General features: G+C 47.5%; 1 protein-coding gene across 3 annotated transcripts in view; it reads right to left on the bottom strand.

Annotated features, from left to right (window-relative positions):
* Positions 1 to 7,004, bottom strand: part of NACC1 (nucleus accumbens associated 1) — a 56,026-nt gene extending 49,022 nt beyond the window's left edge. For all 3 annotated transcript variants that reach the window (XM_077470413.1, XM_077470415.1, XM_077470414.1), the window contains exons 1-2: positions 6,856 to 7,004; positions 6,281 to 6,422 (exon numbers count right to left, since the gene is read on the bottom strand). The gene's annotated coding sequence lies outside the window, so the exon portion shown is untranslated. The remainder of the gene's footprint in view (positions 1 to 6,280; positions 6,423 to 6,855) is intronic.
* Between the last annotated feature and the right edge of the window lie 20,702 nt (positions 7,005 to 27,706).

The following is a 27,706-nucleotide window of genomic DNA, read 5'->3' as shown; positions in this document are numbered from 1 at the left end:
AAGTATTTGTCCCATTCCTGATCTTTTTTCTTTTTTGCACATTTGTCACACCTAAAGCTTTATCTGGTCTCCCACAGTACATGGAAATTAAATTATTTTAGTAAATATATAACTGCTAAACACCTTTTCTCATCAGCAGTATATAGCAGTCTTTGACTTATATCAGTGTCTAGTTAAAGCTTGTAGGAGCAGTTTTCATGCTACTTCAACCGTCTTATGAGGCTGCAGGACCCCTGGCCCTCTGTCTGGACAGTGCTGAGTGGCCCTGTGCTGAGCACATGTGCCCTCCCAAGAAAAAAAACAACTCTAGTAATACACATCAAACTGAGCATGTGCAGAGTGACTTCAGGCTATGTATTACTCAAGAGATAGATTGTCACTGCGGCGGACAGATTGGACACTTTTGACACTATTTGGGACCATTGACATTTATACAGGGACCAGAGCTAAAAAATACCCACTGATTACTTTATAAATGTCACTGTCTGGGAAGGGGGTTTAAACACTAGGGGTGGTCAAGGGGTTAAGTGTGTTCCCTGAATGTGTTCCAACTGTAGAGGGGGTAGGCTCATTACAACATGACAGATCACTGCTCCCGATGAAGGGAGTAGTAGATTCCTGTCATGTCGCTAGGCAGAATAGGGAAATGCCTTGTTTACATAGGCATCTCCCTGTTCTGCCTCTTCATGCCACGATGACGTGCCACCGGCGGACATAGAGTTCACGGACCAGCACGCCCGCTTTTGCAGGAATTTTAAAGGGATGTATGGGGTATGCCTGTTTGCCTGCCTGTGCCATTCTGCAAACGTAAAAATGGCATGCGGCACATGGTTAAATGATTCAGATCAAACAAAATTGTAATATTACACAAAGATAACCCGAGTAAATACAAAATGCAGTTTTAAATAATTTCATTTATTAAGGGTAAAAAGCTTTCCAAATCTGCACGGCCTATGTGAAAAGGTATTTGCCCCTTCCTTGGTAAACCATGAATGAACTGCGATTACCACATTTTGTGGAAAGCCGAGTGAAGTTTCACTTGCCACAACCAGGCCTGATCACTGTCAGACCTGTTGAATCAAGAAATCCCTTAAACAGAAGCTGTCTGACAAAGTAAAGCACGCTAAAAGATCTCAAAGAGTAGCACAGCGTGCAACGATCTATAAAAATTCAAGAACAGATAAGAAAGTAATTGACATGCATCAGTCTGGAAAGTTTTACAAAGCCATTTTTAAGGCTTTGGACTCCAGTGAACCATGAGGAGAGCCATTATCCACAAACGGAGAAAACTTGGAACAGTGGTGAACCTTTCTGGGAGTGGCCGACCTACAAAAATGACTCAGAGAGCACAAAGACGACCCTTCCAGGAGGTCAACATCTAATGACCTGCAGGCCTCACTTGCTTCAGTTCATGATTCAACAATAAGACAGACTGGGCAAAAATGGCGTCCATGGAGAGTCCCAAGGCCAAAGCCACTGCTGACCAAAAAGAACACCAAGTGCTCATCTCACATTCGCCAAGAAACATCTTGATGATCCCCAAGACTAGACAAATATTCTGTGACTGGGTTAGTCAAAAAGTTTACTTTTTGGAAGGTGTGCGTCCCGTTACATCTGGCATACAACTAACACAGCATTTCATAACAAGAACATCATACCAACAGTCACACATGGTGGTGTAGTGTGATGGTCTGGGGCTGAAGACTTGCCATAATTGATGGAACCATAAATTCTGCTCTCTATCAGAAAATCCTGAAAGAATGTCCGGTCATCAGTTTGTGACCTCAATTACACTTGGTTATGCAGCAGGACAATCATCCAAAACACTCCAGCAAGACCACCTCCGATTGGCTCAAAAAAAAAAAAAAAGACAAAATTTAGGTTTTTGGAGTGGCCTAGTCAAAGCCCAGACTTAAATCCCATTAAGATGCTGTACCATGACCTTAAACCGTTCATGCTGGTAAACTCTCAAATATGACTGAAGTAAAACAATTCTGCAAAGAAGAGTGACCATAAAATTCCTCCCCAGCGATATGAAAGGCTTATTGCTAGTTATCGCAAACGCTTGGTTGCAGTTGTTGCCGCCAAAGGTGGCGCACCAGTTATTAGGTTTAGGGGCAATTACTTTTTCACATAGGGCCAGGCAGGGTCGGACAGCTTTTTCCCTTTAAATAATTAAATAATGCATTTTGTATTTACTCAGGTTATCTTTATGCAATATTCAGATTTCCTCGATAACCTGAATCATTTAAGTATGACAAATATGCAAAAAATAAAATCAGGAAGAGAGCAAATACTTTTTCACAGCACTGTATATGACATAACTTTGTATTTTACATGGACTCTGTATCACCCCTGTCAATGGGACCAGTCGGTATTGGACTCAAAAATAAATGATAAGACTCAAGAGTCTGGGGCAGAGGGCCCTATAAAAGATACATTGCAGGTTATGTGCCCCCCCCCCCCCCCCCCCCCGCAGAATCCTGTATTACCCCTGTATTTTCTTCATACTCCAGTATAATAGAATAAATCAGTTTACCCCCCCCCTTAACAAAACATAATAGGTTTTGTTGCCCCTTGACTGGACTCTCTATCACCCCGATACATGGGAACTGTCATTATTGTACTCCATAATAATATGTTTCAGAGTCTAAAGCAGGGATAGGCAGACTGAAGCCCTTTAGCTGTTGCGGCACTACAAGTCCCATCATGCCTCTGCGAGTCACGATTGTGGCTGTCAGTTTTGCAATGCCTCATGGGACACACAGTCCTGCAACAGATAAGAGAACTGCAGTTTGCCTACCCCCGGTCTACAGAAGAGGTGGGGGGGGGGTGTATATATTTGAGAATATAACTACTCCAGTACAATAAATAAGAGTTTGAGAAGGTTTCTGTAATAGAGATACATTGTATGATCTGCGTACTCCAGTATTAATGATAAGGCTCAGAGACCAGAGGGGGTCCCTATATTCTTTGTTCCCTGGGCTGGACCTGTATATAAGACCAGTTTGTATATTACAGGAAAAATATGACTCAAGAGTATTGGGGTGAGGGGTGCCTGAACAGAAGCATTGTACACTGTGTGTCTCGGGGGCTGCTTCTATATACTAAACATGACTTTATTGTACTCCAATATGAGTCAGAGTCTTGGGAATTTTTACACTACACATTGTATGCTGTGTGACCCCTAGAATTGATGCTGTATTATTTACTCAGAGATTGAAGGGATCGGTCTTATAATATTGGAGATATACATATGGGGGGGGGACAGAATCTGCAGCAGCTGGGTACAGTAACCAATCAGCTTCTAGCTTCTGCGTGTTCCGTTAAGTTTTGACAATAAAAGATAGAAGCCGATTGGCTGGCATGCACAGCTTCCTCCAGTTCTTGGAATATTCCACTATATATGCTGAATGTCCCCGGGCTGAACTCTGTATATTGGACCTGTCTGTATCATACTTCAATATGATATGATTCACAGATTGGGGGGGGGGGGGGGTTGTATAGTATACACTGTACCTTCTATGGCCTCGGGAGTTGATTCTTGATACAAACCTGTCTGTATTGTACTCTAGTATAATATGACTTAGAGAGGCTCTTATAACAGATACACATTGCATGTTCTCAGTTCCCTTGGCTGGACTCTGAATAGGAGACTAAGTCTGTATAATACTTCTGTAAAATGATATGGACTCAGGGTCTGGGGGGGTGGGGTCCCTATAATATCTGCTGTGCGTCCCCCTGGTCTGGACTCTGCATAATTTTCCATATAATGCCATGGTTCAGAGTCTGGAGAGGATGGGGGGAGGCGATGGGGGAAGTATGTTGCATTCCCCTGTATATTACTCCAGTATAACATGACTCAGAATCTAAGACCTCACACTGTGTTGTGTGTCCCCTAGTCTGGACTCTGCAGCATTGCATATCACTCCATATGATAGTATGGCTTAAGGTCTGGAGAGGGGGGGGGGTGCAGGTTGCATATCCCCTGTATATACTCCAGTATAACATGAGTCTGGATTATATATCGCCAATATAATAAGACTCAAAATCTGGGGTCCCTATAACATACATTGTGTGCCCCCTGTATACTTATATGACTCAGAGTCTGAGGGGTCCCTACATTCTATGTTATCCCCAGCCCCCCATTGACTTAACTCTGTAAGCAGACCTGGCCTATAGAGATACAACTCAATATAATAAGACTCAGAGAATATGGCGGTCCACATATCACACACTGTGTGCCCCCTGTATACTGACTCAGGAATTTAGGGGTCCCTACTTTGTATGCTACCCACCCATATGGCAGAACCTTGTATACAAGGCATGCCTATATATCACTCCAATATAAAAAGACTCAGAATCTGGTGGTCCCCTATAACACACACACACACTGCGTGCCCCCAGTATACTGATGACTCAGGTCTTTAGGGGTCCCCTACATAGTATGCTACCCACCCATAAGGCAGAACCCTGCCATATATGCCTATATATCACTCCAATATAAATAAGACTCAGAATCTGGTGGTCCTTATAACACACACTGTGTGCCCCTCTGGTATAATGATGACTCAGAGCCGTAGGGGTCCCCACATTGTATGCTTACCCCCCCCCCCCCCCTCATATGGCAGAACCCTGTATATAGGGCGTGCCTATATTTAACTCCAATATAATAAGATCCAGAATCTGGGGGTCCCCGATAACATACACTGTGTTGCCCCCTGTATAATGATATGACTCGGAGCCTGGGGGGTCCCAATAACATACACTGTATTAGGGATGGACCAATATTGTTTTATGGTGCCCATACCGATGTTCCGGCCACCTCTCAGGCTTATATTCTGTACATTTAATATTTTACACTGTCCTTTTACATTTTTTTTGCATTTTTCTTTATCACTGTTATTGCTGTTACAAGGAATGTAAACTCAATTGTGAGAGTAATAGGCAGCGACAGATACTCTTTATGGCGGGGTCGGGTGGTCTATAAAACCCCAAATCCCTCCTCTGCACGTGAAAGTATTCAAAACGTCAAGATCGGTGTTTAATGCTTCCTATTTCTTTAAAACTGGTGCCTTTAGGATGCCAGTCATTTGGAAGTGGGCGTCATGACATCACCTCCGGGTTACTAGATCCGAGACCCGAACGTAGCAACGGCTCTGTTTGTGTCTTTGGCCAGCCGGCGGACATGTTGGTTGGTTGGTTGCTCAGGCCTCCCGGTGGGACAGGAGAGCAGTGGGGGGGGGGGGGGGGTACAGAACGGCCATGCCCTCCCACTGCTTGTAATTAAGGTTGAGCTCCGGTGTGTTCACACAGCCCATGTGCAGAGCGCGCCAGGAAGACGGCGCTGCGCTAATCACAAGCAGTGAGACATTGCCCCGATGTGCGGCTGCAGAGATTGGGAAATGTCTCACTGCCCGTAATTAGCGCCGTGCTGACTTCCTGGCAGCCTCTGCGTGTGGGCTGTGCGAACACAACCTGACCTCATCCCTACTGGTAATAAAGCCGAGCCGCACCCGGTTGTTTTTACATTAAAGCCGACAGTCCGCTCTAAAGAACGGTACTGGGGTGACACCCGCAGCTGCATTGCAACTCCCTGGTAAAACCCCTTGAAGTAATATCGGTAAGATCGGGGTACGTTTCTGACCGATGCATTAAAAAAAAAAGTGACTATCAGCCGCGCTGATAAATCGGTCAATCCCTACATTGTGTGCCCCCTGTATACTGATTTGACGCAGGGTCTGGGGTCCCCTACATTGTATCCCCCCCCCCCCCCATGGCTAGAGCCTGTATACAAGACCTGCATATACACACACACATACATATATATATATATATATATATATATATATATTCCAATATAAAGAGACAAAGAATATAGGGGTCCCTATAACCCCTATCTACATTGGGGTGAAACTATCAAAACTGGAGCAGCCGTGCATGGCAACCAATCAGATTCTACCATCAGCTTGTTGGCAACCAATCAGATTCTACCATCAGCTTGTTCAGTTAAGCTTTGAAAATAGAAGATAGAATCTGATTGGTTGCCAGCCCCCCCGCCTGCACTCTGTTACGGCTCAGGGGTGTGGGTTGGGGGTCCCCATCCCGTTTCGGGGGGGGTGGGGTGTCTCCTGTACCCGGGGTCCCCCCTCCTCCTACACACAGTCACATGAGTTCTCCCAGCCGACCACTGCAAGCAGGAGGTGGGGGGAGAAAAGTAAAGATGGCGGCTCTGGACTCACTCCTGCCACCCACACGCACACCAGAGGCCTTCACTCACCCGCTGCTTGGTCCTCCTGCTCTCACCGCGGTCCGCGGTCCCCGGTTCCCGCCTCCGGTGCTCGGCTCTTAGCGGCTCCGCCAGCAGCCATTCATCGCCAGCTAAGGAGAGACGCAGCGATCGCCGATCACACTGAGCCAGACTGTGGAGAGATAGGCAAGGCCGCGTTAAAGGAGCGCCGATCACAGCGAGCCAGACGGCATCAGAAAAGATAGGCAAGGCAGTATCAGTAGAGCGAGGAGCGCATCGCGCCAGACTATAGGGAGATAAGGCAGGGGAGGTTAATAGCTAGCCGATCGCATCGAGCCAGACAGTGGATAGACGGCGGACAGGGGAGAGCAACCGAGTGCCGATATGAATGGGTTAAGACGGCGGGCACCGTGATGAATAGAGATGGGCTCGACGGTGAAGTTACGGTATAAATGTGCGGCTGAATAGAGGAGGTGGGATGGTCTGAAAATAGGCGGCGAGTGATTGACAGCAGAGAAAAGAAATGGGCTAAATCAGTCACCGATACATGGAGCGGGAAAGCTGGGAGCTTCGTGGGGAAGAAACCAACACGGGACGCTACGTACCGAGCACGCTAACCCGACTGAGGGACAATCAGGTGGACCCCGGATAAGGCAGACGGCTGATCGGAGCACCGACTATGGATCGCATAGGTAGGCTGAAGAGAACGATCGCCCGAGTCATCGACCAGACAGACTATCCAGGAGCATCAATGGAGCGCCGGAGCCGGGGCCAGGCTCAGGACCCGCACTGGAGGAGGAAGGATGGAGGCCGAGCGCATCGAGCCGCCTGCGGTGGAAGGAGCGCCGAGCTTCGCGAGCAGACAATGGGCGGAGATAGGCAGGGCGGCGAGCGGATCGCGGAATCACGGAGCAGACACCCAGGGGAGACGAGTGGAACCTCGAGCTTCCAAGAATAGACAGAAAGGGAATCCAAACAAAGGAGAGAAAAGCCGACGGCCGAGCGATCGATTCAGACAACGCTGAACGGACGGAGAAATCGATAAAGACGGGAAGAAGCGGAGAAAATACCCGGGGACCGTGTTATTATCCGTCATCGTTATTAATAATGTTCTGTGATCATAAAATTGTGTCATTATTGGAGCACATCTGACGTCATTGTTCGCATGTAAGTCTAGAGAACATCCAACAGAACCCACACCTAAGGGGAATCCTGTCCTCAGACCTCCACAAAATGCTATCTGCCTGGCTACTTCCAGCCTTAAGAGTCACCGACCAGAGCCAGCCTGCAAATGAGGGAAAGTCCAAGTTCCTTTCATGCTGGTTATGGATCTGCGAATGCCATCAGATCAACATGACGGCCATGGTCATCGGCATTTCCAATCCGGGTCAGCAGCAGTATAATTCCCTTACTAGTCCACCGAGCAGTACAATACCCTCACTAGTCCCCCCCCCCCCCCAGCAGTATAATTCCCTTACTAGTCCCCCCCAACAATATAATTCCTTTCTATGTCCCCCCCCAAAAATAATTCCCTTACTAGTCCCCCTCAGCAATATAATTCCCTTACTAGTCCCCCCCAGCAGTATAATTCCCTTACTAGTCCCCCCCCAACAATATAATTCCCTTTACCAGTCCCCCCCCCCCCCAACAATATAATTCCCTTACTAGTCCCCCCCTCCCCAAGCAGTATAATTCCATTACTAGTCCACACAGCAGTATAATTCCCTTATTAGTCCCCCTTCCCCCCAACAATATAATCCCTTACTAGTCCCCCCCAGCATTATAATTCCTTACTAGTCCCCCCCCCAACAGTATACCCCAGCAGTATAATTCCCTTACTAGTCCCCCCAGCAGTATAATTCCCTTACTAGTCCCCCCAGCAGTATAATTCCCTTACTAGTTCCCCCCCAGCAGTATAATTCCCTTACTAGTTCCCCCCCCCAGCAGTATAATTCCCTTACTAGTCCCCCCCCCCAGCAGTATAATTCCCTTACTAGTCCCCCTCAGCAGTATAATTCCCTTACTAGTCCCCCCAGCAGTATAATTCCCTTACTAGTCCCCCCCCCCCACAGTATAATTCCCTTACTTGTCATCCCCCCAGCAGTATAATTCCCTTACTATTCATCGTCCCCCCCAGCAGTATAATTCCCTTACTAGTCATCGTCCCCCCCAACAGTATAATTCCCTTACTAGTCATCGTCCCCCCCAGCAGTATAATTCCCTTACTAGTCCCCCCCAGCAGTGTAATTCCCTTACTAGTCACCCCCACCAGCAGTATAATTCCTTTACTAGTCGCCCCCACCAGCAGTATAATTCCCTTATTAGTCATTCCCCCCAGCAGTATAATTCCCATACTAGTGCCCCCCCCCCCCAGCTCTCTAACAAATTCAGAATGGTAGGTGCTTTTTTAAGCACAGTTCAGAGTAGGGTTACCACCTCTCTGGGATTCACACGGACAGTCCGGGTTTTAACACATGTGTCTGGGTTTCAGGCAGACTTAAACCCGGACACATTATTTAGACCGGGCTGTGGTTCCCAAGTAACCGAGATAGTTACACACAAATCCGTTGCTGTCCGGGAGCTGCGGGCGGATGTCTGGGGGCAAGTTCCGCATCACTGGGGGGGGGGGGGGGCAGGGCAATTATGTCAGCAACAGTAATTTGGCCACACCCACTGTTCACTGCAGCAGGCTATGTGCAGTGCATTACTAGTCTCGGGGCATCCAAAGGTGTCCCAGACCGCTAAGGTGTTCAAGTTTGGCTTGAAGAAAAGGTGCCAATTAGACTTGTGCACAACAGAAAATTTTATTTAGTTTTGGTTCATTGTCATTCGTAAAATACATAATTTCGTTCTGTTATATTCGTTATGTTACGTTACTTAGTTTTTCAGATAATTTGTTATTTCTGTAGAGTGTCGATATTCGTTATACTGAATCTCGAATCGTGTCGAATTCATTTGTTATATGCGCTATTATTTATTTCATATTAGTTGAAATTTGATATTTATGTATGTATATATATTCATGATAATGATTCGTAGTTTGGAAAGTCGTTTGTCATTGTGTGTGTTGATAGATTCAATAAACAATGGGGGGTTATTTACGAAAGGCAAATCCACGTTGCTCTGAAAGTACACTTGGAAGTGCAGTCGCTCTAAATCTAAGGGGTAGATCTGAAATGAGGGGAAGCTCTGCTGATTTTATCATCCAATCATGTGCAAGCTAAAATGCTGTTTTTTATTTTCCTTGCATGTCCCCCTTGGATCTACAGCGACTTTACTTCCAAGTGCACTTGCAGTGCAAAGTGAATTTTCCTTTAGTAAATAACCCCCAATATCTCTTATCCTCTGCTACTCAAATACAATACAACACTCTTCTCATTCAATTCTCAGGAATGCACTTTGCCAGTAATCCAACCTCCAGCACAAAATTAATTAGCTGATTAGACTGTTACTGCCCCATATACACCGTCGACACACAAAATTTGAGATCTGGATCTCAAATTTTCTGACAACAAAATCTGTTGTCGGAAATTCCGATCGTGTGTACACAATTCCGACGCACAAAGTTCCACGCATGCTCGGAATCGGCAGAAGAGCCGCACTGGCTATTGAACGTAATTTTTCTCGGCTCGTTGTACGTGTTGTACGTCACCGCGTTCTTGACTTTTTCGCAAATTCCGACCAACTTTGTGTGACCGTGTGTATGACAAGTTTGAGCCAACATCCGTCTGAAAAAAAACATGGATTTTGTTGTCGTAATGTGCGATTGTGTGTATGTGGCATAACTTTTACTTTGAGTTGACCTTTTGTTTCATTAGATCTTTGCAGAATCCTTTTGAATTCATTTGTTATATTCGCTATAATTTCTTTCGTATTAGTTTTTTTTTTTATTTGGATGCCTACGAATGTCCGAAAGATGCAAAATTTGGGCGAATTTCAATTCGTTGTGAAACAAATTGCATATGTCTAGTGGCAACCCTAGCTCAGAGTGTCAGGACTGTAGCATGGAGCCGAATAGGAGTTTCACAGCACTTCACTTCATGTGGGTCATGTCCTCCCTGACTGCCTGGCGCTAACACTCAGAAGCAGGTGGAGTGCTTCTGTGGTGACAAACAGCCCAGTTCCACCAGTGCTGGCAGACAGAATGGGGGCTGTTGAGAGCCAGTATGGGGACCCCTGAGAGGCGGGATCTTGAGCCGCTGAAACCCAGCATGGGGACCCCTGAGAGGCAGGGTTCTGGAGCCGCTGAGACCAGGCATTGGGACAGCTGAGAGGCAGGATCTGGAGCCACTGAGACTCGGCACAGGGACCGCTGAGAGGCAGGATCTGGAACCGCTGAGACTCAGCATGGGGACCACTGAGAGGCAGGATCTGGAGCCGCTGAGATCAGGCATTAGGGCAGCTGAGAGGTGGGATCTAGCACCGCTGGGACTCCGCATGGAGACAGCTGAGAGGCAGGATCTGGAGCCACTGAGACTCGGCACAGGGACCGCTGAGAGGCAGGATCTGGAACTGCTGAGACTCAGCATGGGGACCACTGAGAGGCAGGATCTGGAGCCGCTGAGATCAGGCATTAGGGCAGCTGAGAGGGGGGATCTAGAGCCGCTGGGACTCCACATGGAGGCAGCTGAGAGGCAGGATCTGGAGCCACTGAGACCCGGCATGGGGACCGCTGAGAGGCAGGATCTGGAGGCACTGAGACCTGGCATGGGGACCGCTGAGAGGCAGGATCTGGAGCCGCTGGGACTCGGCATAGGGACTGCTGAATGGCAGGATCTGGAGCCGCTGAGACCCGGCATGGAGACCGCCGAGAGGTGGAATCTGGAACTGCTGAGACCCGGCATGGGGACCGCTGAGAGGCAGGATCTGGAGCCGCTGAGACCCGGCATGGGGACCGCTGAGAGGCGGAATCTGGAACTGCTGAGACCCGGCATGGGGACCGCTGAGAGGCAGGATCTGGAGCCGCTGAGACCCGGCATGGGGACCGCTGAGAGGCGGGATCTAGAGCCAAAGAGGAGGTGGAGCTGAGAGGTAGCCTGCAAATTATGTCATCGGTTGCTAGGACTCCGGCAGTCCTAACAACTGGTGACTGCAGTGAGGAGAGAAGGGAGCAGAGAAAACCGACCTGATATTCTCCCAGGAATCCTCACTTGGTGCTGTGTGTGAGAACACATCCTTTGAGGATACCACTATGAATTGGAGTCCAGGACGGTCCCGTGGAAACCGGGACAGTTGGGAGGGTATGTTATTGGGCTCCCGCTAACCCTTTCCCCGTTAGAGCCCTTTATACATGCATGATAATATGCACCACCTAGGCTACATTCACACCAGCGATTAAAGCCAGTGCAAATTATAGCGGCATCTCTCAGAGTCTAGGTGCAGCCCTCCGACTCCGTTCACTATAATGACAGGTCACTGGTGGCTGCAGCTATTGGCAGCTCTCTGCAAGCTAGCGGTTACCTGCAGCGATCACTGCTGAACAACTGAGAGCCGCAGCAAGAATCAGAAGATTCCGGCCGCTAAAATTCACACAGGCATAATCGCCAGTGTGAATGTAGCCTTAGGTCTGAAGATTACATGAAACCCCCATATTTTCCAAGAGCAGAGACCCTGTAGAATAACATGGTGTCATTTTTTTGTCACACAATCATTGTGCTGCTGTTTATCAAATCTATCTTTTCAAGTGTGGCGGTACCCATGTAAGGGCTGCTGAGTGTTGTAGTCCATCTGTCACCCTGCCCAGCCAGTTCACGTTCACCCTCAGGCAGAAAACCAGGCCTTGAAACTTTGGTTTTTATTTTATTGAGGGGTATTAAACTTGAATGGGGTAAGGGAGTATGGGATGCCCACTTGATTAAAGCACAATGTACAAGGGACTCAACCTATATACTCTCTGTATATACAACTCCATACTTCATCTCCAGCACAACTCTTGCTTGCAGACCATCTCTCCTCAACACCTCCAGCACTTCACTTGCTTGCTCTTCCAGGACCAGCTAGCACTGATTTGTAGGCCGGACACTGGCTCAGCTGGCCAGGGCTGGACTGGGACAGAAATTTGGCCCTGGACTTCATCCAGACCGGCCCACTTACATTTTGAGTGTCCCATCAGCACCCCCTTACATCAGAGTGTCCCATCACCAGCCCCCTTACATCAGAGTGTCCCATCAGCACCCCCTTACATCAGAGTGTCCCATTACCAGCCCCCTTACATCAGAGTGTCCCATCATCAGCCCCCTTACATCAGAGTGTCCCATTACCAGCCCACTTACATCAGAGTGTCCCACCACCAGCCCCCTTACATCAGAGTGTCCCATCAGCACCCCCTTACATCAGAGTGTCCCATCACCAGCCCCCTTACATCAGAGTGTCCCATCACCAGCCCCCTTACATCAGAGTGTCCCATCAGCACCCCCTTACATCAGAGTGTCCCATCAGCAGCCCCCTTACATCAGAGTGGCCCATCACCAGCCCCCTTACATCAGAGTGTCCCATCACCAGCCTCCTTACATCAGAGTGTCCCATCACCAGCCTCCTTACATCAGAGTGTCCCATCACCAGCCCCCTTACATCAGAGTGGCCCACTGAGCCATCGGCCCACCGGGAAACTCCCGGTATTCCTGATGGCCAGTACATGCCTGCAGCTGGCTTAAAGTGAATGCCCTTTGCAGGCAGAGACCGCAGGCCCCTTTAGTGTAGCAAAAATATAGAAAGTCCCAGTGCTAGCTGTCCTTGTGGCTAATGCTCCCAGTACCACCTCTTCAGGCACTGCCAGCCCTCCTGGCTGCAATTGCCTCTCTCCACTGCCTGTGCACCATCCCAGACTGCAATCTTCCAGTCTTCTCAGGCATGTCTCCCTAGTCCTCTCCTGACTGTGTGTCACTCACCAGCCCTCATGGCTGCAATCTGTTCCTCCCTGGAGACACTTCCTGGCAGTGCTCTCCTGCTGTCCTCTCTTTGCTCCCGTGCCACCTATCCAGGACACCTCCGTGTGTCATGCAAAGGTTTCTGTCACCCACCCCACCCAGACTGGGGAGCTTCCTCGAAGGCCCCAACAGCCTAGCACTCCATCTCCAGCTTCCACTCGAACAACTCATCCCCAGCTGGGCTGACCCTGGGTATTTAAGGAGGCGTGCCCCCCGCCAATCTGAGTTGGGGATTGGTCAAGGATTCTTAGAATACCCCAGGCAGCTCCACCTTTCCTCTCCTCCTTCCTTTCCAGAAAATCATTTCCAGAAGATACTAGAGTACTCTGGTAAGAAGTGAGAGGTCTTGGTAATGTTGCCTGTGAGTCACCAGCTCTGCTCTGAATTACTCCCAACCCAGATCAAAACACACACCCAGCTTATCTGCCAGCCAAGCCTGGCAATTTACCTACTCTATCAAAAAAACAACACTATCACTTTCAGAACACTAGAGGGTGCTTGTAAAGCCTAGTTTAGTTTTTTTTTTTTTTTTTTAATTATTAAAATAGCAAACATGTAGTTAACTCCAACCTACCCTTTATACCAATAGTTATCTCTTGCTATAAAGATAGGTTGGAGTTAACTCTTACGATAAAGGTAGGTTGGAGTTAACTCCATACATGTAACATGTATTGTATATTGAGACTGTATACATTGTCCCTCAGCTATGCTGTTTGTGGACCTCTACATTGGTTTTTGCATTGAAATCAGCTTTCTGGCAGGGCTTGGCAGTTTAGTTTTACCACTCCCCATTGTTTTTCTATATATTTTTTTCTTTTAGTTATCGTTTCTAGCTTCACACTCCCTGGCCTGAGGATCACCGACACGTTCCTTTTCTACGGGCCGTTACACTTCAAATTTATAGGTTGAATTAGACCTCTACATACGCCATGACAATGTGAAAATTTTAATTTCAGTCTTGATTACTGTGTAAATGTGACTGGCAGTGAAGGGGTTAACCACAAGGTGGCACTGTAGGGGTTAAGTGTTTCCTAGGGAGTGTTTCTAACTGTGGGGGGGGGGGGGGGACTGTGATCAGTGTCATTAGGCAGAACGGGGAAATGCTTGTTTACATTAGCATCTCCCCATTCTTCCTCCTTGTGAGACGATCGCGGGTATCCCCGTGGACATCGAGTCCGCGGGACCTGCGATCACACTCACGGAGCTCCTGGCGGGCACACGCCCGCAAGCCGTCTCTTAAAGAGGAGGGCCGTTTAAAAAAAATAATAATTAAAAGTCAGCAGCTGCAAACACTGCCGACTTACCTGTCCAGGGAGCCCGCGATGTCGGCCGCCCGAGGCTGACCCGTCCCTCGGCTCTCGGGTCCCGGCGCCGCCATTCTTTCTAAGGGAAACAGGCAGTGGAGTCTTGCGGCTTCACTGCCCGTTTCCTACTGCGCATGTGCCAGTCGCGCATCGCTTTGTGAATGGGACGCGCTGTGTTCTGGGACACACACAGTTCCCAGAACACAGCGCGACCCATTACCCAGAAGACAACGCGACAAGGAGAGAAGAAAGAAGATCTCCGCGGAGGAGGAAGAGGCAGATTAGGATTATGTGCCTAGCAACAGACATTTCTAGTAATTTTTTTTTTTTTTCAGAGTGGCCCTCCACTTTAACCACTTGGGATCCGCGCTATTGCCGAATGACGGCATTAGCGCGGACCTAGATTGCCGGGACTACGTCTATTGACGTCGTCCCGGTTACGAGCGGCCTGCGCGCCCCCTGAGGGGCGCGCGCGGCGCGCTCTGTGATCGGCGAGTCCGTGAGACTCGCCTGATCACCGATCCGTGTAAGGGGTCGATCCCGACCCCTTATCACGTGATCAGCTGTCAGCCAATGACAGCTGATCATGTGATAAAACGGAGCCGGTAATCGGCTAGTATTCCTCCTCGCGCTGACAGCGCGAGGAGAAAAAAAAAAAGCCGATCGCCGGCGGCCGTGTTCGGGACATCAGTCCCGATCACGGCCAGCAATTCAAGCGGACACCTGCCCCCTGCCAGTGCCCACCTGCCACCCGCAGTGCCATCCTGAAATAAAGTAAGTGCCCCCCTGTCAGTGCCACCCAGCAGTGCCCATAGTGCCCACAGTGCCACCCAGCAGTGCCCAGTGCCACCCAGCAGTGCCCACAGTGCCACCCACAGTGCCACCCAGCAGTGCCACCCAAAATCTGCCTCAAAGGTGCTGCACCCCAGTGCCGCCCATCAGTGCCCAGCAGTGCCGCCCATCAGTGCCCAGCAGTGCCACCTATCAGAGCCACCTATCAGTGCCACCTATCAGTGCCCATCAGTCCCATCTATCTGTGGTACCTATCAGTGCCCATCCGTGCCACCCATCCGTGCCACTTATCCGTGCCACCCATCCGTGCCATCTTATCTGTGCCCATCTTTGCCCATCAGTGCCGCCTTATCTGTGCCCATCGGTGCCGCCTTATCTGTGCCTATTAGTGCCGCCTTAACTATGCCTATCAGTGCCCACCAGTGCAGCCTATCAGTGCCCACCAATGCAGCCCATCAGTGCCCACCAATGCAGCCCATCAGTGCCCACCAATGCAGCCTATCAGTGCCGCCTAATCAGCGCACTTCAATGAAGGAGAAAAATGACCCGTTTGCAAAATTTTATAACAAACTATTAAAACATGATTTTTTTTTTTTTTTTTGCATCTTTTTTTGTTTGTTTAGCAAAAAATAAAACTCCGAGCTGTAACTAAATACCACCAAAAGAAAGCTCTATTTGTGGGAAAAAAATGATAAAAATTTCATTTGGGTACAGTGTTGTATGACCGCGTAATTGTCACTCAAAGTGCATCAGCGCTGAAAGCTGAAAATTGGTCTGGGACTGAGGGGGGTTTAAGTGCCCAGTAAGCAAGTGGTTAAAGGGAAAGGTACAGGTATGTTAATCTGCCTGTACACGCCCTTCTGCCACAGTATATCTGCGTGAGGTGGTTGGAAAGCGGTTAAATCAGGGCTGAGGGCTCTTGGGAGGAGTAGTTAGCAGGGTGCTGTGATGTTTATGGGAATCAGCAATGGTCTGTCTGCATTGCATAGAGATGTACAGAGACCTAGTGGTGACATCAAAGAGTCTAAAATAAGGTGTGTAAAAAAATAAAATAAAAATAAAACAGATTTAATTAAAAAATTTAATTGACATGTTGATGACGGGATAAAGGAGTAACCAGGGGGGGGCAAACTAAACAGATTGAACTTCATTTTATTTTAATTTTTTTCTTAAAAAGTGTTCATTTATTCATTTTGCATTTGTAATACTACATCTGTCATTCACAATAAGCTGTATTTTGGTATTGGCAGCTAAATAGATGTTTAATCCTTAATTCTAAAATGCAAGTTACCTTGGAACCGCTTTTATGGCATTATGGCTTCTTTAGACTCACTGCACTCCCCGCTCATCTGTGCCAGTTCCACCTTTTGACATTTTTCTTCCGCATGGCAGAGCCAAGATCAATAGAGAAGTGTGCAGTCATCCAGATTTCCTTGTCACCGCAAGTGCTGCAGAACCGGCCGAACCACCTGTGAATAATACATGCATTACATGTTTATAAAGACTTATTGTGTAAAAGGAGGATGTGTTCTGAAGCAAATCATTATATCATGTGCCCCTTTTTCCATGCAAGTGTTTACCTAATAACCCGCAACGCAGCTGGGGGTATCTCACATACCTCCTATATACAGGATATATGCTGTATAAAAAAAAATAAAAAATGTAATAAATTGCAAGTGTACCAACCCTCAGATGTGATGGCTGAATTAGTTTTAATTTGGCCCTGCCCAAATTTCCAACAGTGACATGCGCCACCCACATTTCCAATAGTGGCAGGTCCCACCCACATTTCCAACAGTGACAAGCCCCCCTACATTTCCAACGGTGACATGCCCCACCCACATTTCCAACAGCAACAAGCCCCCCTACATTCCCAACGGTGACATGCCCCACCCACATTTCCAACAGTGACATGCCCCACCCACATTTCCAACGGTGACATGCCCCACCCACATTTCCAACGGTGACATGCCCCACCCACATTTCCAACGGTGACATGCCCCACCCACATTTCCAACAGTGACAAGCCCCACCCACATTTCCAATGGTGACAGGTCCCACCCACATTCCCAACAGTGACAAGCCCCACCCACATTCCCAACAGTGATAAGCCCCACCCACATTGCCAACAGTGACATCCCCCCCCCCCACATTCCCAACAGTGACATGCCTCACCCACATTCCCAACAGTGACATGCCCCACCCACATTTCCAATAGTGACAAGTCCCGCACACATTCCCAACAGTGACAAGCTTCACCCACATTCCCAACAGTGACATACTCCACCCACATTTCCAATAGTGACATGCCCCACCCACATTTCCAATGGGGACAGGTCCCGGCCACATTCCCAACAGTGACAAGCCCCACCCACATTCCCAGCAGTGACATGTGCCACCCACATTTCCAATAGTGGTAGGGCCCCCCCATTCCCAACAGTGACAAGCCCCACCCACATTTGTAATAGTGGCAAGCCCTGTCCACATTTACACTTTTTCACATTCCTTCTGTGTAGAGTCAGCAATCAATATAGTATAATATTATCAGTATACATAATTAACCACTGGAAGGTTTTACCCCCTTCATGACCAGTTAATTTTTTGCTATTTAGCACTGTGCTACTTTCACTGGCAATTGCTCGATCATGCAACATTACCCAAATGAAATGAACTCGGCAAGATACTCGCCTCCAATTGAACAGAGCCATCGATGTGCCCAAAAGAAAAGAAAAAAACAAACCAATAAATACTTTTTAAAGCACTATTAATTGTCTCTTGTTCATCACTAGTGATGCATTACCAACATATACTGAGAAACATAGACGTATAAAGCGAAAAACAATCCCAAAAAAGTCATAGTTACATGGTTAGTCTGGTTGAGAAAAGACCATCCAGTTCAACCAATAATAATAATAGTGATGATAAATTCCTCACTGTGTACATGCTTGCTCAAACAAAACCACTGTGCTCCAACCGTGTCCAGTGCCTCATCCCAAATGTCCCTGAGATGGAACAACGTCCCTCTGTCCCGCTATCCTCCTCCCCTGTCCCTCCATTACTAAAGCGTGTCAGTGAGGACCCTTATTTTCCTACAATTGCATGGTAACACCATCTACAAATTCACTACAGCATCCTACATGAACTGTGATGGAAGCCTGTAAGGGGTGCGACGGAGAGCATACAAGTGACCTGTTAATCTTAAAGTGGTTGTGAACCCTTACAAACCACTTTTTACTACAGGTAAGCCTATAATAAGGCTTACCTGTAGCTACCCCATATATCTCCTAAACGCGGTTTAGGACATATTCCCTGTATCAGCATGTGCCGACATCATCGGTATATTGTGCACTGAAGCAATGGCTCGTTCGGTTAACTATTGGGCCTCAACACCAAACTATATATCTGTCTGAAATCCAATACAACTCACCATCCAAATAACAACATTCCTACAGTAAGGCTGGGTTCACACCGCTGCGGGTGGGAGACCCGGATGTGATTCGCACCGCACTGCAGTGCAAATCACATCAGATCTGTCTGTGCGATGCGAGTTCAGCCATACAGATAGTATGGCTGTATGCGCATCACACCCGCCGCAAACTCGCACAGGACCCTTTTTTTGGTCTGCAGCAGAATCGGATCGCATGGGTGTTCACACCATGCGATCCGATTCCTGTCCGAGTTTGCAGATCGCACTGCGATATGCGGAGTGGTCTGGGGGTGTCATTAAGATTTCATTGACACTCCCAGCAGTCCGCATAGGGCAGTGTGAACTGCCGGCGGGAGGCATGCGATACGGGAAAACGCCACGGATTCGCGGCGTTCCCGCATCGCTATGGTGTGAACTTAGCCTTAAGGTGGTAATATCCTGTTATGGGCGTGTTTCTCTACAGCAGGGACTGGAGCACTTGTCAGGATAGAAGGAAAATGGATGGGGCAAAATTCCGTCAAGGAAACTCTGAATGTGTACAAGTGTACCTCTGCGCTACCCAAGTGTAAATAAAATAAAACAATGTGATGAGCAATGTAAGTGACCTAATGGCTAAAGGGTGGCACAGTGGTGTAGTGTGTAGCACTCTCGCCTAGCTGTAAAAAGGGTCACTGGTTCAAATCCCAACCACACCACAACACTACCTGCCTGGAGTTTGCATGTTCTCCCTGTGCCTGCGTGGGTTTCCTCTGGGTACTCCGGTTTCCTCACATACTCCACAGACATGTTGGCAGGTTAATTAGCTTCTGTCCAAAAAAAAAAAATTGGCCCTAGTATATGAATGTGAGTTGGGGACCTTGGATTGTGGACTCCTTGAGGGTAGGGACTGATGCTACTCAGGTTGAACTGGATGGACTGGTGTCTTTATTCAACCTATGTAACATCTAGATAAATGGTGAAAAAGCACAAGATAGTAATGTTGATGAGCTGCTGCATCCACCCAATTGTGTTCTCACAATATGCAAACAGCATAACAATGTGAAAATTGGTATCACAAAATTCAGTGCTATATAAATGAGCCACTCGGACTGCCTTCAGCCATAACCCTTCGGTAAACCAATTGCAAACCGCAATGTACAGTATATATACGTATTGTGGTTGGCAAGTGGCTAAAGTGGAACTAAATTAATTTTAGCCACATCATCCTGCGCAGCCTCAAGCTAGCTGCAGATCAGCACCCAGAAGAAGCCAGGGAGAAGATGCCAGCACTGGTAAGGGACCTCGCCGGCGTTAGGGCTAATGTAAGTATTACAGAATTTAGTTTCGCTTTAACGGTGTATCAAACCTACCGTATATTTTTAATACGCTCAATGTAATGTTAGCACACAAAAAAACAGAATATCATTCCAATTTATTTTGTGAAATCTAAAATTAGATTGTTTCAAGTAAGTAGATATCAAACATGTCAAGCCATAAAATTGTGTGCTCACAAAACAGTAAGGAAATATGATACCCAAATAATACCCAATGATACCCACATTTTTACATATAGGCAATTCTTTAAAGCCTTTACAGCTCCTCAGTTTAGAGTTTCTTTTTATAAACTCTTCATTTAGGTAATGCACACCATGCAAACATCAACATTTTTAGCCATGAACATTTTATGATGGATACAGACAAGTCTGGTCAATAAATGTACAGTGTATCATTTTATTACAAACAGCAAACTGTTATGCAAATGTTGAGTTGCAATAAAATGATCGAAGTGAAAGACCAAGCTAACTCTTTGCCTTTGTACAAACGGTCGGAGATTCCGTTGGAATGTGTCCGATTGGAGCGTTTTGTCGGATATTCCAACTGTGTGTGGCCTGCATCGGACTGTTTCCGACGGAATATCCGTCGGACCAAATTTTCCAACTTGCCGGAAATATTTTCCGACAAAATGCTCTGATCGGACATACTCCGATCATTTGTAGAGAATTCCGATCTGACAAAGTGCCACGCATGCTCAGATCAAATTCCTACATCAAAGCTATTGGCTACTAGCCTGAAAGTAGTCCCGTCGTAATGAAATAACGTCATCACGTTCTGAACGATCGGATTTTCCGACAACTTCGCCCGACCATGTGTATGCTACAGTTTCGGACAAAATCCGTCGGAAAAAATCTGACGGATTTGGTTGTCGGAATCTCTGACCATGTGTACAAGGGCTTAGACCCCATTCACACCTGAGTGTTTTGTAGCTTGAAGCCTGAAGCTACAAAACGCTAGAGGGGAAAAAAATCTATTATTCTCAATGGAGATGGTTCACATCTCCACTCCATGTCGCCTGAAGCCGAACAGCTGAAGCTCAAACAAGTTCCGGAACCCTTTTTTGTCGCTCGAATTGAGCAGATTTGGGCGTTTTTCTTCTTTTGCGGGAACGCTGCGAATCTACTGCGGGTTCCCGCATCACATGCCTCCCGGCGGCAGTTCACACTGCCCTATGCGAACTGCTGGGAGTGTCAGTGAAAAGTTAATGACACTTCCAAATCAGTTCGCATATCGCAGTATGATCTGCAAACTCGGACAGGAATCGGATCGCATGGTGTGAACACCCATGCGATCCGATTCTGCTGCGGACCAAAATAAGGGTCCTGTACGAGTTTGGGCCGGCTGCGATGCGAATTCAGCCATACTATCTGTATGGCTGAAATCGCATCGCACAAAGATCGCATGTGATTTGCACTGCAGTGCGGTGTGAATCACATCCGATCTCGTACACCGCAGCAGTATGAACCCACTGGGTTTGAATAGGCATGGTGCAGGCATGTTGGATAACTTGGTTTTATGATGATGAGAGAGTAGGAACTGAGCTAAGGAAGGAGAGTGGTGAATAGAGTTTAGGGTTAGGAATAAAGAAATAGGGAAGGGGGAAGGGTAAGGGATTCTGGAAGCAGTGATGTCACCCATAGCCCAGCCACTGTTGCTTCTCCCTCTTCTCCCCTGCAGCCACCGCTCACTGTCACAAGGCTGGTGCTGCAGGATCACGTGACCGGAGTAGAGTGGACTGAAAAAAAGGTAAGTATACAGATCTTTTTTACATAGGGTAGGGAGGATAGGTAGCTAGAAGGGAGGGAATATTTTTAAGAATAGTTAATGTCAGGCAGGAATTCCACATTAAGGCATACCTAAATCCAAAAACAAAAATTTAATAAATTGCAAGTGTAGCAACCCTCAGATGTGATGGCTGAATCAGTTTTAAATTGGCCCTGTCCACATTTCCAACAGTGACATGCACCACCCACATTTCCAATAGTGGCAGGTCCCGACCACATTCCCAACAGTGACAAGCCCCACCTACATTCCCAACAGTGACATGCCCCACCCACATTTCCAATAGTAACAGGTCCTGCCCACATTCCCAACAGTGACAAGCCCCACCTACATTCCCAACAGTGACATGCCCCACCCACATTTCCAATAGTGATAGGTCCCACCCACATTCCCAACAGTGACAAGCCCCCCCACATTCCTAACGGTGACATGCCCCACCCACATTTCCAATAGTGGCAGGTCCCGACCACATTCCTAACAGTGACAAGCCTCACCCACATTCCCAACAGTGACAAGCCCCACCCACATTTCCAATAGTAACAGGTCCTGCCCACATTCCCAACAGTGACAAGCCCCACCCACATTCCCAACAGTGACATGCCCCACCCACATTTCCAATAGTGATAGGTCCCACCCACATCCCTAGTGATCCATTAACAAACATATACTGAGAAACAGACGTATATAGCAAAAAACAGTTACAAAAAAGTGATAGTTACATAGTTAGTCTGGTTGAGAAAAGACCATCCAGTTCAACCAATAATAATAATAGTGATGATAAATTCCTCACTGTGCACATGCTTGCTCAAACAAAACCACTGTGCTCCAACGTGTCCAGTGCCTCATCCCAAATGTCCCTGAGTTGGAACAACGTCCTTCTGTCCCGCTATCCTCCTCCCCTGTCCCTCCATTACTACGGTGTGTCTGTGAGGACCCTTATTTTCCTACAATTGCATGGTAACACAATCTACCAATTCACTACAGCACCCTACATGAACTGTGATGGAAGCCTGTGCCGTTGCTTCAGCTAGTGTGCCTACATTGGCTCCAGCCAATCACAGCACCGGAGCCCGCGATACCCGGAAGTAACTCTGGGAGCGATGACACCGGCCAGAGCGATGGATGTAGAAGGACAGCTGCAGGGGCTTTGATCTAAGGTGAGTATTTTATAATGAGCTAGTATGCATACTAGCTCATTATGCTTTTGTCTTGCAGTTATTTTTTTCCTTAGTGGTACAACTACTTTAACCTCTTCATGCAGCCATTCAGCGTGAAGGCCCAACAAAATACTAGTGTATACCCAGCTTAACCCCTTCCTGCTGACCACCTGCCAGCCCTTTAAGGGGTCTGAAAGCCAGGGGAGGCGGGAATTTGGGTCATGTGACTGCTCTGATTGGCTGTCACAGCGGTCACATGATTGGAAAGCTTCCGATAGCTAGAATGCATCGGGACCTGTGTAAAAACCACTTACCGCGCTGAGAGCGTGCTCCCTGCATGCTTCCAGCATGTTAGCCAGTGGTTACTGGAAAGCTCCCAATGCATACTAGCTATCGGAAGCTTTCCGATCATGTGACCGCTGTGACAGACAATCACAGCAGTCATGTGACCCAAATGCCCACCTCTGCCTCCCGAATCTTAAAACCCTTAAAGGGCCAGGAGGACGTTGGCGGGAAGGGATTAAGCTGGGTATACACTAGTAGTATTTTGATGGACATTTTTCTTTGTTAAAACGTTTGTTCAATTTTCTAATCATTAATGGGGTCAAATCGATATTTGTTTGATGAGAAAATTCAAAGGAGCAGAATGAAAAAGGTTCTCAAATGTACAAATCTCCAACAGTGAATGTGGTTTTTGTTCGGCGAAGTCCATTCATTCCAATATTGAGAACCGGTTCACACCGGCTTTGAAATCCACTGGTCAGTACAACTTCATGTGCGGCTTGCCAACATTGGTGCGTTTTCATGCACAAAATGTCAATGCAAGCCACACATGAAATCGCCAAAAATAGCGCAGGAACCATTTTTCAAATCAGTCACACCGATTTGAACAGTTCCATAGGCATAAATAGGGTGCAACTTGTCATGCGATTTTAATCTGCCAAATTGCATGACAAGTCGCACTGGTGTGAACAGGGGCTGAATGTTAAAAAGTAAACAAAGTCTTGAACTACTTTCAAACAACATTTAAATGCACTGAGGGTTTTTGTACAAATTTTCATTTGATTCTTCTAGTGCGTACCCAGCTTAAAGAGGTAATTCAGTTTTAAAATAAAATTTCAGCAGCTGCAAATACTGTAGTAGTTTACTTAACAAAAACGGTACTCACCAGTGCAGAGTCCAGCACTGTCTTCACATGGACCAGTTTTTTGCTCGTCTTTAGGTCCCCAGTGCTGCCATCTGGACTGTAGGTAGCCGGCTGTGAGTTCCTGATACTTCACAGCCAGCTCCCTGCTGCGCATGTGTGTGATGCAGTTGGCCAGCTTAAATATGCATTGCAATGCATGTAAACTGAAATACTCTGTTTTTATGCACTTTGCTAGAAAGGGTGTAAAGCCCGTTTAGCACCTGATGGGTTTTATATATGTATAAGCTATTGGGATTTGAGTGCATGTATATCTTCCATTGCAGCGCAGGTCACCGACCAGACCTGAGCCTGTAGCTCTCTGACAACTTGTGTCTCTTTGCCCCATATTGGCACTATATCCACTGGAGCATTTGCATTTTGCAGAGCAGAGTAGGGACTGGCCAGAGAAGAATTACTTTGATGCAGTTGGCCAGCTTAAACATGCATTGTAATGTATGTGAAAAAAGTCCCTGTTTTTGTGCAAAGTTTACTAGAAAGGGTGTATAGCCATGTGCAGAGGCACCATTCAGATTTTTTAGCACTTTGTGAATGGACCCGCAGCCTCCTGGGACAGGTTTTGTGTCTCAGAAATTCAATCGAGCTGCCTACTCTGTGTGAGCCATAGGTATAAATCTTTATTGGTTACATAGTGAGATACAGCAAATAACACAATGGTGCGTTTTGGCTTCTTAGCTGAAACGCATCAACTTGTTATTTGCTGTATCTCACTTTGTAGCATAAGATTTATTACGACAGATAACATAGAGTAGCAGAGGTTTGATTGAATTGTTGAAACGTGTGGCAGAACTTGAGCCAGAGCACCGGTTTCCCAGTCCCAAGAGACATTGCCATGCTCTTGAACGGCTGTGGCGTAAAACCAAATGCCTGCAAGACTTCACCATATATAAATCTTCCCTTCTAAAATACAATTCTTGCCTCCATGCTGCCAAACAAGCCTACTTTGTATCTCTTATTAATACTTTGTCATCCAATCCCCGTCGCTCTTCTCAACTTTTAACTCTCTGCTTCGTCCCCCACCCCCTCTACCCACCAATTCACTCACTGCCCAAGAGATTGCCAATCACTTCAAAGACAAGATTGATGCAATTTGTGAGGACACCTCCACTGTGCGTACATCTTCCCCACCCAACATACCTGGCCTAACAGCACATTCAACACTCTCCTCTTTTGAATTGGCTACTACTGAAGAGGTTGCAAAACTTTTCTCAGATGCTCAAATAACCAATTGTGCCTTGGACCCTGTTCCCTCACAACTATTAAGGTCACCCTCTAATTCTATCCTATGCTCCCTCACTCACATATTCAATCTCTCCCTCTCAAGTGGCACCTTCCCCTCCCCTCTAAAACATGCGCAGATCACCCCCATACTTAAAAAACCCTCACTGGACCCCACCAACCTGAACAACTTAAGACCTCATTGCTCCCATTCACCTCTAAACTTCTAGAATGCTTAGTCTACAACCGTCTTAGCTCCTACCTCAGTCTGGCTTTCGCTCGCAGCACTCCACAGAAACTGCCTTACTAAAACTCACTAACAATCTACTAACTGCTAAAACCAACAGCCAGTACTCCATACTCCTACTACTTGACCGCTCTGCTGCCATTGATACTGTTGACCACCCGCTCCTCCTCAATAAACTACATTCCCTTGGCCTCCGAGATTCTGCTCTATCCTGGTTCTCTGCCTATCTATCACAGCACTCCTTCAGTGTCACCTACAACTCTGTCTCCTCCTCTCCACTGCCTCTTCCTGTGGGGGTCCCCCAAGGCTCTGTTCTTGGACCCCTTCTCTTCTCTATTTACACGTCCTCCCTTGGTCACTTGACAACCGCCCATGGCTTCCAATACCACTTCTAACCTGATGACACCCAAATCTATCTGTCTACTCCTCACCTCACTCCTTCAGTCTCCTCTCGCATTACTAACTTGCTAACTGACATTTCAGCATGGATGTCGCACCGCTTCCTTAACCACTTGCTTACTGGGCACTTAAACCCCCCTCAGTCCCAGACCAATTTTCAGCTTTCAGCGCTGATGCACTTTGAATGACAATTGCGCGGGCATACAACACTGTACCCAAATGAAATTTTTATCATTTTTTTCCCACAAATAGAGCTTTCTTTTGGTGGTATTTAGTTACAGCTCGGAGTTTTATTTTTTGCTAAACAAACAAAAAAAGATGCAAAAAAAAAAAAAATCATGTTTTAATAGTTTGTTATAAAATTTTGCAAACGGGTCATTTTTCTCCTTCATTGAAGTGCGCTGATTAGGCGGCACTGATGGGCTGCATTGGTGGGCACTGATGGGCTGCATTGGTGGGCACTGATAGGCTGCATTGGTGGGCACTGATAGGCTGCACTGGTGGGCACTGATAGGCATAATTAAGGCGGCACTAATAGGCACAGATAAGGCGGCACCGATGGGCACAGATAAGGCAGCACTGATGGGCAAAGATGGGCACAGATAAGATGGCATGGATGGGTGGCACGGATAAGTGGCACGGATGGGTGGCACGGATGGGCACTGATAGGTACCACTGATAGATGGGACTGATGGGCACTGATAGGTGGCTCTGATAGGTGGCACTGCTGGGCACTGATGGGCGGCACTGCTGGGCACTGATGGGCGGCACTGCTGGGCACTGATGGGCGGCACTGGGGTGCAGCACCTTTGAGGCACATTGTGGGCACTGTGGGTGGCACTGTTGGTGGCACTGCTGGATGGATCTGTGGGTGGCACTGTGGGTGGCACTATGGGCACTGCTGGGGGGCACTGATGGGGGGCACTTACTTTTATTCAAGATGGCACTGCGGTGGGCAGGTGGGCACTGGCAGGGGGCAGGTGGTCAGCTGTATTGCTGGCCGTGATCGGGACTGATGTCCCGATCACGGCCGCCGGTGATCGGCTTTTTTTTTCTCTCCTCGCGCTGTCAGCGCGAGGAGGAATAATAGCCGATTACCGGCTCCGTTCTATCACATGATCAGCTGTCATTGGCTGACAGCTGATCACGTGATAAGGGGTCGGGATCGACCCCTTGCACGGATCGGTGATCAGGCGAGTCTCACGGACTCGCCGATCACAGAGCGCGCCGCGCGCGCCCCTCAGGGTGCGCGCAGGCCGCTCGTACCCGGGACGTCGTCGATAGACGTAGTCCCGGAAAAGTAGATCCGCGCTAATGCCATCATTTGGCAATAGCGCGGATCCCAAGTGGTTAAACTAAATCTCTCTAAAACTGAGCTATTAATATTCCCCCCCTGCACATGCCCCCCTCCATGACTTTTCCATCAAAATCAACAATGCAACCATCAGGCCCTCCCCTCACGTCAGGGTACTCGGTGTAATCCTAGAATCTGAGTTGTTATTTCAGCCCCAAGTCCAATCGTTGTCAAAAGTTTGTAGATTTCACCTCCGTAACATCTCTAAAATTTGCCCCTTTTTAACAAATGAAACCACCAAGCTCCTCATTCACTCCCTCGTTATCTCTCGCCTTGACTATTGCAACTCCCTTCTCATTGGCCTGCCTCTCCATAGGCTATCCCCTCTTCAG

Source organism: Lithobates pipiens, unplaced genomic scaffold (assembly GCF_037356315.1).
Source record: "Lithobates pipiens isolate NorthernLeopardFrog02 unplaced genomic scaffold, aLitPip1_a1.2 Scaffold_8, whole genome shotgun sequence".
NCBI classification, from domain to species: domain Eukaryota; kingdom Metazoa; phylum Chordata; class Amphibia; order Anura; family Ranidae; genus Lithobates; species Lithobates pipiens.
Note: the sequence above shows the minus strand (reverse complement) of the source record. Positions and strands in the feature narration are given on the sequence as shown.